Raw genomic sequence first — 14053 nt, forward strand, 5'->3', positions numbered from 1 at the left:
TGCTCTGGAGTGGGCATGGTCGGCAGGTGGGGCACCCTTCCCCAAAGGGCCCAGGTGCAGCAGGTATTGAGGCTGCATGAAGCCTGCACCCAGCGGGACCTTTGCAGGCAGACAGGCTGGTCTACAGAGAGACACAGGAGGAACCTTGCTTTCCTTGTTCACGTGGCAGCATAAGAAGAAAAAGGCTCACCTTACAGAAACTAACCAGACTATGCATGTGTGAACCCAGGACAGGCCTGCATTAGGTGAGCCCCGAACACCAGTTCCTTCTCTTCTCCAACTTCTCTGTGAGATGAGATGAATTGCAATGAACACTCAGCGCCTGGGAAGGCGAAACAGAGAGATACAGCACTCGGCGCGGGTGCCCAGCAAAGACGAGTCCAATCTCAACAGTCCACGAAGTCTGAGGAAGGGCGCCTCGTCCTGAGAAGTGTTTTCAGCATTTCTCTGTAAATTTTGGAAATGTGTTTCTAATTCCAAAGCAACCCGTGTCGTTTATTAAAAATAAATAAATAAATTGTCAACATCAAAGATAACAAAAGAGCACTCACTCAAAGCACAAGTCAGCTCCTTTGCTAGTCCCCCCACTTTGTTTATTCTGCAAAGAAGGGAGTGTCCCCCTGCACCCCTGGGTCCTCTCCACAGAACTGACATGTATCCGAAGCTGGCGTTGTCCCCCCAGGCTTTTATCTATGCTTAAGCAAGCACATTGGCAGATGCAATTGATAAATGATGTGTTCAAATGCATTCTAAATAACTTTATGTCATAAATAACAAGAGGCATATTAAATAAGGAAAAAATTGTAAAGCTTAAAAATACAATTCTAGAGAAAGCGCACACTCTCAGCTGACTGGCCCTGCAAAGTTGACCCCTCCCCTGCGCCCCGGTGGGTGGGCAGCCAGGAGCCACAGAGGGCGGCTGGAACTCAGTCTGCCCACTGACCCAGGCAAATAGGGGAATGCAGGCAGGAAACGTCAGGAGCTCATCAGGGGAGCATGGCTTATGGATGTGGCATCAGCACTTGCCTCTGGGGCGCTCCAAAAAGTGCTTCCAAATCGGGCTGACAGGTCCGTTAGCTGCCAGCTCTGGTCACGTCTTACTGGCCGCGGTGACCCAGCTCCCAGCCAGCCAGAACACACACCCTGATCCCCCATGGTCCCACAGGGTGCACATACACAACGCCTCTGCTGGAATCAACCTCACCACCCACTGCCGAGGCCCAGCTCAGCATTGGGCGTTGTTTGACAGTTATCTCATTTACTAGCCCCGGTCAGGTAGCTATTATGGGCAGCATTGACAGATGGGGAAACTGAGGCTCAGTAGAGCAGTGTAACTGCCCCGAGATCACGTGACTAGGGAGAGAGCTCACACTGAATCACTCTTCCTGTGGTCTGAAGGCACAGTGCGTTGTCTCTACTCTTCACGTCACTTCCTAAGACGCTCTTCTCCCCCACTTTACAAGGGGGGAAACTGAGGCCCAAAGAGGTCAAACTCCACTTCCTCCCAATGTGAAAAGCCCTCTTCCCCCTGCCTGGGTCCCCGCATGGGGGCTGACGCTGGAGAAATTCAGCAAAGGGCAGGTTGCATAACATCCCAGCATCTCCACCAGGAGCTGCAAACACCCACTTTCCCCATTCACGAATCTGGGCAATGAGTGGTGGGAGTCAGGCGAGGAAATTAAAAAGAAAAACTTGTCTTCAGTCAGGGAATCTCACAGTATAATTATATAGTGAGGACACCAAATTAGCAGAAAGAGGGGACTGTCAGATGCAGCCACCACACACTCCAACCTCCATTCTCACACTCGCAGCTAACTCACAGCCTCCGAGTGGGCTGGGAAACTCTCCTCGAGCCTAGTACACACTCTCCACTGAGAAGGCAGACATCGCCGGAGAGCCCTCGGGGGCCCCTGGCCCCGACCCCCTGGCATCATGGTTGGGGAAACCAAGGACTCCCGAGGGACGAGCTTCAAGACACCCAGCGATGGGCCCAGGACCTGGTCCAGCCAGCCTCTCGGGAGCCAAGAGACGGAAATAGACCATGCCTGGGCTTCTCGAGTCCAAAATAAACGCATGCACAGCTCTTTGCATTGTTACCATGGTTATAGATAACAAGGGCTGCGGCAAAGCACAGCAAATTAGTTAATGATGACAGCGAGACCTCCAAGGGTGACACGTTCTGCATGAACAAACCGCTTTCCGGATTGGGTGGTAAGCGGGACGGGGGCAGGGCGCGAGCCACAGCGGGCAGGAGCGGGGCTGTGGGGCACGCAGAATCACCACACAGAGTGGGGAGAGTGGAGGCAGCATGCGCTGTGTGGGTCTTGCTTCCCAGGCCGGTGTGAGAAGGGGGTGGCTGTGCCCTCTCGGAGACCCCCGAGAGGCAGCGGGGACCCCCTGACAGGATGGGCGGTCAGCTCCGTAAGAATTGCATCAAGCCAAAGGCTTGAGTGTCCAGAGAAGCCCAGGCTGACCACTCAGGGAGTTTCCTCTGTGAGCGCAGGCTCCCAAGGCCAGGATTCTGGTACTTAGGATGGTGGGTGCTCGCAAAGCGGGGCACAGTGACTGCCTCCTTCAGCTCGTGCCCAACGTAACATCACTTTGCAGCTCCTCCCACTTAGACTCTGCACTAGTCTGTTGACGGAATCCATTGCTGGGCGGTGGGAACTGGCATCCTTTGTCCCCGGCCCGTGTCTTCCACCAACATCCAGGAAGCATCATTAGCCTGGACATAAGGTAAAATCAAACCCCAGACTGCACACACCAGCAGGCGCCTACCTCAAGGCCGCTGCAGTGTCTCTTCCCGGAGCCATCCACGTGGCCCACTCTGCAACTTCCTTCAAGTCCCCCTTAGTCCTGGTTCATTCTCTGAGATGCCAAGATGAGATTAATCATGCCAGGATATTATTAGGGGAAAGGGCTGGAGCAGGGGGCGGCCGTCAGCAGTCAGATGCTGAGGCCAGTCTGACCTCCAGTGAAGGAGAGAAAAGGGGGAAGCCTGGAAGCGCCCTAACTGCTGTACCACCAGAGGAAGTTTTTGCAAAGCCTTCAGAGAGACCTTGGAGCAAAATCTGCTGACAAGGGAGTCGGCGTCTCCCGGGAGCGGGTCTGCCTTGGTATCCCCTCCTCGCTCGGGCACGGCAGGACACGGCTGCGGGAGAGGTCACCTTCACACAGAAGCTGCAGGCAGCTGCGGCCCGCAGGCAGTTATGCTGTCTGAAATAAGGGGTCTGCAGGATGCATTCTCAGAGCCACCCCAAAACCTCTGCTCCAAGGTTGCCCGTTCAAGCAGACCTTCCCTGACCCTTCCACGCCAAATAGCTGGCGCCCTGGGGCAGCCCTATGCTCCTTCCCAGATCCAGGCTTTAGTGATTGCACTTTACACCCTCCGATGAGTTATGTAATTACTTGTTCATTTCCCCATCTCTTACTGCTAACCAGAAAGCTTCACGGCAGCAGGAATTGTGGTCTGTTTTGTTCACTGCTACATCCCCAGGACAGAGGCTACCTAGTGCCTGGCACTCAAAAAATATCTATTTGTCTGATGAATTACTTAATAGGCAAATAAATGAAGAGCATGAGCGATGTTTCCTGGTGAGTGCTGAAGGACCGCTTCCAAATCAGATAAGGCCCAGTGCCATGCTGGGCCACGTCGGGCGCGCCAGTAAATCTTCGGACCGCTGGTTCCTGGACAATCGCATCTTACTCTCCATAATGGTGTCAACGGGCAGCAGGGCCACCTTTCTGGTAGCTGCTGCCAGTTGACAAGAAAACAGGAAATCATGTGTTTGTGGCTGGTGGTGGCAGCTATATGTGACAGGGGCAGGTATATGTGACAGGGGCAGGTATATGTGACAGGGGCGGGTACATGTGACAGGGGTGGGTATATGTGACAGGGGCGGGTACATGTGACAGGGGCAGGTACATGTGACAGGGGCAGGTATATATGACAGGGGCAGGTATATGTGACCGGGGCAGGTACATGTGACAGGAGCGGGTACATGTGACTGTGGAAGGTATATGTGACAGGGTGGATATATGTGACTGGGGCAGGTATATGTGACAGGGGCAGGTATATGTGACGGGGCAGGTATATGTGACAGGGGCAGGTATATGTGACAGGGGCGGGTATATGTGACAGGGGCGGGTATATGTGACAGGGTGGATATATGTGACTGGGGCATGTATATGTGACTGTGGAAGGTATATGTGACAGGGCAGGTATATGTGACCGGGGAGGGTATATGTGACAGGGGCGGGTATGTGACAGGGGCGGGTATATGTGACCGGGCGGGTATATGTGACAGGGGCAGGTATATGTGACTGGGGCAGGTATATGTGACAGGGGCAGGTATATGTGACAGGGCAGGTATATGTGACCGGGGAGGGTATATGTGACAGGGGCGGGTATGTGACAGGGGCGGGTATATGTGACCGGGCGGGTATATGTGACAGGGGCAGGTATATGTGACTGGGGCAGGTATATGTGACAGGGGCAGGTATATGTGACAGGGGCGGGTATATGCGACCAGGGCAGGTATATGTGACAGGGCAGGTATATGTGACAGGGGCAGGTATATGTGACTGGGGCAGGTATATGTGACAGGGGCAGGTATATGTGACAGGGGCGGGTATATGTGACAGGGGCGGGTATATGTGACAGGGTGGATATATGTGACTGGGGCAGGTATATGTGACAGGGGCGGGTATATGTGACAGGGGCGGGTATGTGACAGGGGCGGGTACATGTGACTGTGGAAGGTATATGTGACCGGGGTGGGTATATGTGACCAGGGCGGGTATATGTGACAGGGGCGGGTATGTGACAGGGGCAGGTATATGTGACCGGGCGGGTATATGTGACAGGGGCGGGTATATGTGACAGGGGCGGGTATATGTGACTGTGGAAGGTATATGTGACTGGGGCGGGTATATGTGACAGGGGCGGGTACATGTGACTGTGGAAGGTATATGTGACCGGGTTGGGTATATGTGACCAGGGCGGGTATATGTGACAGGGGCGGGTATGTGACAGGGGCAGGTATATGTGACCGGGCGGGTATATGTGACAGGGGCAGGTATATGTGACAGGGGCGGGTATGTGACCGGGCGGGTATATGTGACCGGGCGGGTATATGTGACTGTGGAAGGTATATGTGACCGGGCGGGTATATGTGACTGGGGCGGGTATATGTGACAGGGGCAGGTATATGTGACAGGGGCAGGTATATGTGACAGGGGCGGGTATATGTGACCGGGGCGGGTATATGTGACAGGGGCAGGTATATGTGACTGGGGCGGGTATATGTGACAGGGGCAGGTATATGTGACAGGGGCGGGTATATGTGACAGGGGCGGGTATATGTGACTGGGGCGGGTATATGTGACAGGGGCAGGTATATGTGACAGGGGCGGGTATATGTGACCGGGCAGGTATATGTGACCGTGGCAGGTACATGTGACCGGGGCGGGTATATGTGACCAGGGCAGGTATATGTGACCAGGGCGGGTACATGTGACAGGAGCAGGTATATGTGACAGGGGCGGGTATATGTGACTGTGACAGGTATATGTGACCGGGGCAGGTATATGTGACAGGAGCAGGTATATGTGACAGGGGCAGGTATATGTGACTGTGGCAGGTATATGTGACAGGGGCAGGTATATGTGACAGGGGCAGGTATATGTGACAGGGGCGGGTATATGTGACCGGGCGGGTATATGTGACCGGGGCGGGTATATGTGACCAGGGGCGGGTATATGTGACCAGGGCAGGTATATGTGACAGGGGCGGGTATATGTGACCGGGCGGGTATATGTGACAGGGGCGGGTATATGTGACCGGGGCGGGTACATGTGACTGTGGAAGGTATATGTGACTGGGGCGGGTATATGTGACAGGGGCGGGTACATGTGACTGTGGAAGGTATATGTGACCGTGGCAGGTACATGTGACGGGGCAGGTATATGTGACCAGGGCAGGTATATGTGACAGGGGTGGGTATATGTGACAGGGGCATGTATATGTGACAGGGGCGGGTACATGTGACTGTGGAAGGTATATGTGACTGGGGCGGGTATATGTGACAGGGGCGGGTACATGTGACTGTGGAAGGTATATGTGACCGTGGCAGGTACATGTGACGGGGCAGGTATATGTGACCAGGGCAGGTATATGTGACAGGGGTGGGTATATGTGACAGGGGCATGTATATGTGACAGGGGCGGGTATGTGACAAGGGCAGGTATATGTGACCAGGGCAGGTATATGTGACTGGGGGGGTGGGGGAAGGCACAAGGACAATAGCCACCCCCTAATTTCCCATCCACCTAGACTCCCTGTCTCGGAGTCATCCTAGATGCCCACCAGGCACTCCTCCCAGGGGACGTGCGGATAGTGGACGGGGCCCTGTGGTCTACTCAGCCCCTGAGCTCTGGGGCAGCGTCCCCCTACCTTGTTGCTAAGGCAACAGAATCCAGCTGCAGTGACCCAGCTGTCACCAACATAGGGCCCAGGCCCCAATGGCATCTGAACACGCCCGTCAGTGGGAAGGAGGCGACCCACGTTAGAAGGCTTTGTGTAGCCGCAGGAAATTCCAGGCAGCAATTAGGAAGCAAGTCTGGGCTACGCATCTGTTGACCTGACCTGGGGTGTGCACAAAACCCACAGCTGCCCTCTGCTGGTACACAGACAGCAGAGAACCCAGAGGTGCCATAGCAAGTGCTGGGCAGTTCACAGCTCAAGCAGGGCACGGTGCAAGGGTGGCTCAGCGGCAGAGTTCTCACCTGCCATGCCCGAGACCCGGGTTCAATTCCCGGAGCCTGCCCATGCCAAAAAACACATCAAACAGGGCACTTCCTGCAGGTCTTCCCCTCACCCCACCCCCTGCCACCACCCCGACTTCTGCCGGAAACTCACAACTTGCCTTCAGCCTGAGGCCCAGCATCCAGACCTGTTCCCATGTTCATCTCCAAGCAAAGCGTGAGCAATCAGGGCTCTCTCCTGCTCCCCTGCCCTGCAGCTCCCCTCCCGACCATCCTGCTCCCAGCCTGGCGGTGTGTCCAAGGAGATGAAAACATGCCACAGAGAGCCTTTCACAGGTCACCAGGCGAGGGCTCCAGGCTCTGTGGCCCCTTCAAGGCCCTTCATGGGCTCTTTTCTCCTCCGTCCACCCACCATTGAGGCCCCTCCACACCCCTCTGCCCTGGGCCAGGTCACCCTCTCCTCTTCATCTGGGCTATTGCAGCAGCCTGCTAAGCCAGCACCTGCTTTCTCCTCCCTCCATGCTCCCAACACCCAAAGCAAAGCAGATCAGGTTGGCTCGAGCCCTCCAGGGACCCCCACCCACCTAGAATGAAGTTCCTCATGGGTGGCCCCAGACGCCATGAGTTTTACGGGCTTGGCCCATGCCCACCTCTCCTTGGCTGCCTCCCCAAAGCCTGGCTCGTCCCACCTTCACCTTGAGCACATTTTCTCCTTCAGTCCCCTGTGCCTGCCTCATTTTCTTCCAAGCCAGGGTGTCGGGTGCACAGGTGATTCAGTGGTAGATGCTCACCTTCCATGAGGGAGACTGAGGTTCGATTCCTGGACCATGCACCTCTCCCCCTCCAAAAAAAATAAAATAGCCAGGGCCTCATTGTGGTTTCAGTGGCCCTGAGCACCTCTGCTGCCCAGGGCTGGGGGTCAGACTGGTCCCAGCTGGGGTCCCCCAATAGCCACCGTCAGCCTTCACTGGATAGAAACTGCACTTGCCTCCAGGTTTTGGCTTCAAAAGTTGAAATTTCTCCTTTCTGTGTAGTTCATTCTCAAAGGAATTGATTTCTTTGCACCATATTTAGCTGGTCTTTTTGACACATAATAATGGGAAACATTTTTTGTTATCGCAGAGTGGGGAAGGATTTTCAAAGTATGACACAAACCCAGCAGCTGTTAAAAGAAGAAAGGAAGGAAGAAAACAAGAGAGGAGGGAAGGAGGGAAAGAGTGAAGGAGGAAGGAAGGGAGGAGAGGAGAGGGGAAGGGAAGGGAGGGGAGGAAAGGACTGATAAATTAAACTCTGCAGAAACAAACATCGCAAAAAACACCAAAATGTAATCTAGAAAAAATAACGGTATTTCATATCACAGACGATGACCTAATTTTCTTAATAGATAAAGAGTTCTAAATAAGAGGGCAAAGAATACAAACAGAGTTCAGAAAAGGAAATATGAATCCCTCTTAAACCCATGAAAATATGCTCAACCTCAAATTAAAAGCACTGATAAGCCATTTTTCATCTGACAGATGTCAAGAAGCACAAATATCGACACTGCTTTGGTGAGGTAAGAGAAACAATACAGTGTTGGTAGAAGAATGAACTGTCAAGAATTGTAAGGCAGGCAGCATCTATCAAAATGATAAAGATACACACACTTTCACCCTTAAATTCCACTTCTAGGAATTTCTCCTGCAGAAATACTTACACTTGTACCAAATGGCATGTACGGAGTCATATTGCAATATTGTTTATGAGAACAAAAGATTGAAGACTACCTAAAAGTCCAGCAGTTAGAGACTAGTTAATAAATTATAGCACACCCTTCTAAAAAAGAGTTTTGTTGTACTGATACAGATAATCTCCAGGATGTATGATTTGAAAAAGCAAGATGCAGAACAGTATGTATAGTCCCATAAATGCAAAATGAAAATAAATGCATAATCTATACATTTACTTGCATATAAATGTGTAGAACTTCCCTGGAAGGATAATCAGGAAACTGAGAGCACAGGTTGCTCCTGGAGAGGGAAACTGAGTAATTGGAAAAAGGGAAGCAAGAGAAGAAAACTTTCAATTATATACCCTTTTGTAGTTTTAAAATTCAGTACCGTATAAGTTATCATCTACTGATAAATTAGATGTGAAACAAAACTGAAAGGAAGAGGTGCGCTGAGAGGGTAGAACTTTAGTTAGCATGTGCTGCCTTGGAGTATTGGAAATGGATATTGTATTAGTTACCTATGCTGCATAACAAATTATCACTAACTTGACTTAAAATAACACATTGTCTCAATTTCCAGGGGTCCATAGCTGTCAGCACAATTTAATTGGGTCTTCTGCTAAGGAGCTCTCAAGGCTGCAATCAAGGTTTCATCTGGGTTGCATTCTCATCCAACCGCTTGACCGGGGAAGAATCCAGTTCCAAACTCAGGTTGTTGGCAGAATTCATTTCCTTGTGACCATGTGATTGAGGGGCCTGGTTTTTTGCCAGCTGATGACTGGAGGCTTGTCTCAGGTTCTAGAAGCTGCCTGCAGCTCTCTAACATATAAGCTTCTCCAACATCCAACATAGCTGCTGACTTCATCAAGCCTGGAAGGAGAGTCTCTTTCTCCAGTCGGCTAATATTATCTTATATAACAAAATACAATCACGGGCATGACATCCTGTCACCTTTGCCATATTCCATTGGTCAGAAGCTAGTTACTGGTTCCACTCACCCTCAAGAATTGGGGACTCCACAAAGTGGGGATTATTTGGGGACACGTTAGATTCTGTCTGTCACAAAGAAGACCTTTGAGGAGACTGTTTAAGCAGCATTTCCATATTTTTGTATTCTCCTTAACAGTTATTGAGCAGTTCCTATATGCCAAGGGCCATATTTGGCATTACAGTGATAGCTGGAAATATTATAATGTAGATTATATGTATTCCCAGACTTACCTCACTCCCCTCCTGCCTTCTTGCTTGATACATCCCAGAGTAATCTGGCCAGAGCATAAAAAAGTATTTTCAAAGTCCCCTAGAGGGATTGGGGAGAAAGGAGGAAATATTCAACTTCCCCATCTGGGGAATTCCTGATATTCTTGCAAGCAGTGGGGACAACCAAATCAATAGGCTCAGTCCTCAATCGTGGGGCTTTCCCCACGATGCTTTTTTCTTAGAGAAGCTAAGCTTACTTATAATTATGCCTACAAGTCATCCCCAAAGAATGTCTTTTGTTGCTAAGATGTGGCCTCTCTCTTTCTCTAAGCCAACTCCTCAAGTGAAATCACTGCCCTCACCCCTACATGTGACATGACTCCCAGGGGTGTAAATCTCCCTGGAAATATGGGACAGAAATCCTAGAATGAGCTGTGACTCAGCATCAAGGGATTGAGGAGACCTTCTCAACCAAAAGGGGGAAGAGAGAAATGAGACAAAATAAAGTGTCAGTGGCTGAGAGATTCCAAACAGAGTTGAGAGGTTATCCTGGAGGTTATTCTTATGCATATATAGAGAACCCCTTTTTAGTTTATGGTGTATTGGAGAGGCTGGAGGGAAGAACCTGAAGCCACTGAGCTGTGTTCCAGTTGCCTTGATTCTTGAAGACAATTGCATCACTATATAGTTTTTACAGTGTGACTGTGTGATTGTGAAACCTTGTGGCTGATGATCCCTTTATCCAGGGTATGGACAGATGAATAAAAAAATAAGGACTAAATAAATAAATAAATAAATAATGAGGGGAGGAGGGGATAAGAAGTAAAGAAGCTGAGTAGATTGCAATAATAGTGGTCAATGAGAAGGAGGGGCAAGGGTATGGGATGTGTGGGCTGTTTCCAAAGATGATCATGGTGATGAATACGCAACTATGTGATGATACTGTGAGCCTTTGATTGTATAGTTTGGATGGACTGAATGATGCATGAAGATATCTCAATAAAAATATTTTTTTGAAAAAGGATTCTGGGCTGGAAGTTCATCGAGTAGCTCCAGAGTTATGTACTAGGCTTATAATAGTGTCAGACACTTTAACTCATCACCGGGGACGTTGCCATCACAGCGCCATGTGCCAGGGCTATTCCAGCTCATGGTGGTCCTGCAAGATGGGTGTTTGGGATCCCCATTTAACAGACGTTTAACTTCAGACCTAGAGCTTTTCAGAATCTGCCCAAGGCTGCCCAGCTCAGGAATGAAGGGGCAAGATTCCAATCCTAGGCTGTGAGACTGGAGTGCCTGGCTTTCCGTGGTGGGCAACTGTCTGCTGCTAAGGAACCCCAGGCCTGCGGTCAGCTTCTCAGTGCACCACTGCACCTCACAGGTCTCTGACCCCTGGGATTGGGGCTCTCCTTCTGGCGGAGGCCCTTCCCAGCCTTACTCGCCCCCAGCTCAGCAGACCGGCATACCTGGGGATGCCCTGGTCTCCAAAGCTCACTGTGCCTCTCCCTGCCATGCCCAAGGGGCTCTACAGCAGCTGACCCCAGAGACCCAGGCCTCCTTCCCTCGTCCTCCTCTAGGGAGGAGAAGGACCCCTTAGGACTCCCCTTTCCTGCCACACAAAAGAAGCAGCATCAGATCTGGAACCGAGAGGCTCTCTGAGGTCATTGGAACCGAACATGCCCTTGAGCTTATGAATACTTCCATCTCCATCTCTTCCCTCCCTGGGGATGAGACCAATGCTCACACACCTCCAGGGTGGCAAGCACAACTGGGCAAGGACAGCCCAGTCCGAGCAAGCCCACGCCTCCTCCCTAAATCGCTGCATTTAACTGCCCAGATGATGAAGGGAATTCTCATTCCAGAGCACCAAGAGGAACGTCCAAGTGGAGAGGTTCTGGAAACAGCGTCACAGGAGGAGGAGGTAGAGCTCAAAGCAAATCAGATCGTGTCACTCCCTTGATGGGTCCCGGTGCCCCCAGAATGGTGCCCAATCCCCCCAGCGTGTCTTTCTGGGACCTTCACCCTCAAAGTGCCACCACCAGGCCCGTCTCTGCCGCACCCTGTCTCCCCATCACGCCACGCTCCAGCCCGTTCAACAGCGGCTTGCTGCTCCCTGAAAAGGCCCTGCCCTTCCATGCTCCCCACCGTGAGAGGTGCAACCTCCTCTTCCCCTATGGCCTTTTCCCTCCACGTCCCTTCCATGCTCTTGTGCAATTGTGGGTTCTTCCATGGAGCCCAGGCCTTCTGTGGAGGTGGTCGCTCCCTCCCCTCAGAGCTTCTTCCTCTGCAAATAGCTTCCACCATTTGCTGAGCACCTAGAAGGGTGCCAGGCCCTTTGCATGCCCCAGCTCTAACCCTCATTAAAAATGGGAAGTTGAGACTTCCGGGGCAAGATGGCATCTTAACAACGGGCACGTTTTAGTTCGTCCTCCAGAACAACTACTAAATAACCAGAAACAGTACAGAACAGCTCCTGGGGCCCCGTCAGTGACCAGACACACAGTGTACCCCAGTCTGGACCAGCTGGACCGGCTGCAAGCACCCCCCTGAACTGTGAGTTCCCAAAGCTGGGGCAGCCAGCGCCCCTCCCAACAGGCCGCTTCCCAGAGGGGAAAGGAAAGGACTTTACCAGCAGTAGGGACTGGGCACAATCAAATGCCAATTGTGGAACTAATTAACAAATTCTGACTACTAAAAATAGGCCCCCAGCTCAAGTGAACCTGATCAAACGGAGGTTGCTCATTTTTGCCCCGGCGCCAAGGGGGCAGGACTGACAGAAAAAGGGGGGAAAAAAAGAGAAGGAAACAGAGGTTTTTGTGGCTGTGTATCTACAAAGGCTTGACAGCCTCTGGATACAGTGGCAGGACTTTTCAGGCTGCAAGTGCCTCAGGCATAGGCAGAAGTGAGCTCTTCTGGGGGCTTGTCTGGAGCCTGTGCCTTCCCCAAGGGAGGGGTGAAGCCCAACTAAGGTGGAATCCCTCCATCAAGGAATTCAGACACCAGGGCTTGGTAATTTGAAGTCATTAAAGCCAGCCTACAACCTCTCCTGTCTCCACCACACCCTTAGCAGGGAAAGTCTGCCAAAGTTAAAGGTACCGCATCATCTTATGCTGGTGGGACCTGCAGTCAGACAAGTGCCACACACAGGGCAGGATAAGAAAAACAGAATCCAGAGACTTCACAGGAAAGTCTTTCAACCTGCTGGGTCTCACCCTCAGGGAAAACCGATGCAGGTGACTCTTTCCTCCTGATAGGAGGCCAGTTTAGTCTGGGAAAATCCGGCTGGGGTCTATAATATCTAAGTAGACCCTCCTAAGTGTTGGGGGGAGAGACACCACACAAGCAGGGCAAGAAACAAGAAAACGAGAACTGAAAAATTCTCCTTTGTTAAACAAAACTTAAGCTAAAGGTCCAGATAAAGCTGAACGGAAGGTCAAAGAACTGATAGACAACAAATTCATCCAGCAAGAAAACCTTAGATAAAAGAAGTGAAAGCAATCTCCAGAATAAACTAATTAAGGTAATTAAATGCCTAGACACCACCAAAAAATAACAAATCACACTAGGAAAATTGAAGATATGGCCCAGTCAAAGGAACAAACCAACAATTCAAATGGCATACAGGAGCTGAAACAATTAATTCAGAATGTACGAACAGACATGGAAAACCTCATCAAAAACCAAATCAACGAATTGAGGGAGGATATAAAGAAGGCAAGGAAAGAACAAAAAGAAGAAACTGAAAGTCTGAAAAAACAAATCACAGAACTTATGGGAATGAAGGACACAGTAGAAGAGATAAAAAAAATGGAAACCTACAATGGTAGAGTTCGAGAGACAGAACATAGGATTTCAAAACTGGAGGACGGAACATCTGAAATCCGACAAGAAACAGAAACTATAGGAAAAAAATGGAAAAATATGAACAGGGACTCAGGGAATTGAAAGACAATATGAAGCGCATGAATATACGTGTTGTGGGTGTCCCAGAAGGAGAAGAGAAGGGAAAAGGAGGAGAAAAACTAATAGAGGAAATTATCACTGAAAATTTCCCAACTCTTATGAAAGACTTAAAATTACAGATCCAAGAAGTGCAGCGTACCCCAAAGAGAATAAATCCAAATAGACATACTCCAAGACATTTAATAATCAGAATGTCAGATGTCAAAGAGAAAGAGAGGATTTTGAGAGCAGCAAGAGAAAAGCAATCCATCACATACAAGGGAAGCCCAATAAGACTATGTGCAGATCTCTCAGCAGAAACCATGGAGGCAAGGAGAGAGTGGGATGATATATTTAAATTATTAAAAGAGAAAGACTGCCAACCAAGAATTCTACATCCAGCAAAATTGTCCTTCAAAAATGAGGGAGAAATTA

The sequence above is a fragment of the Tamandua tetradactyla genome, chromosome 14, assembly GCF_023851605.1.
Source record: "Tamandua tetradactyla isolate mTamTet1 chromosome 14, mTamTet1.pri, whole genome shotgun sequence".
NCBI lineage: Eukaryota > Metazoa > Chordata > Mammalia > Pilosa > Myrmecophagidae > Tamandua > Tamandua tetradactyla.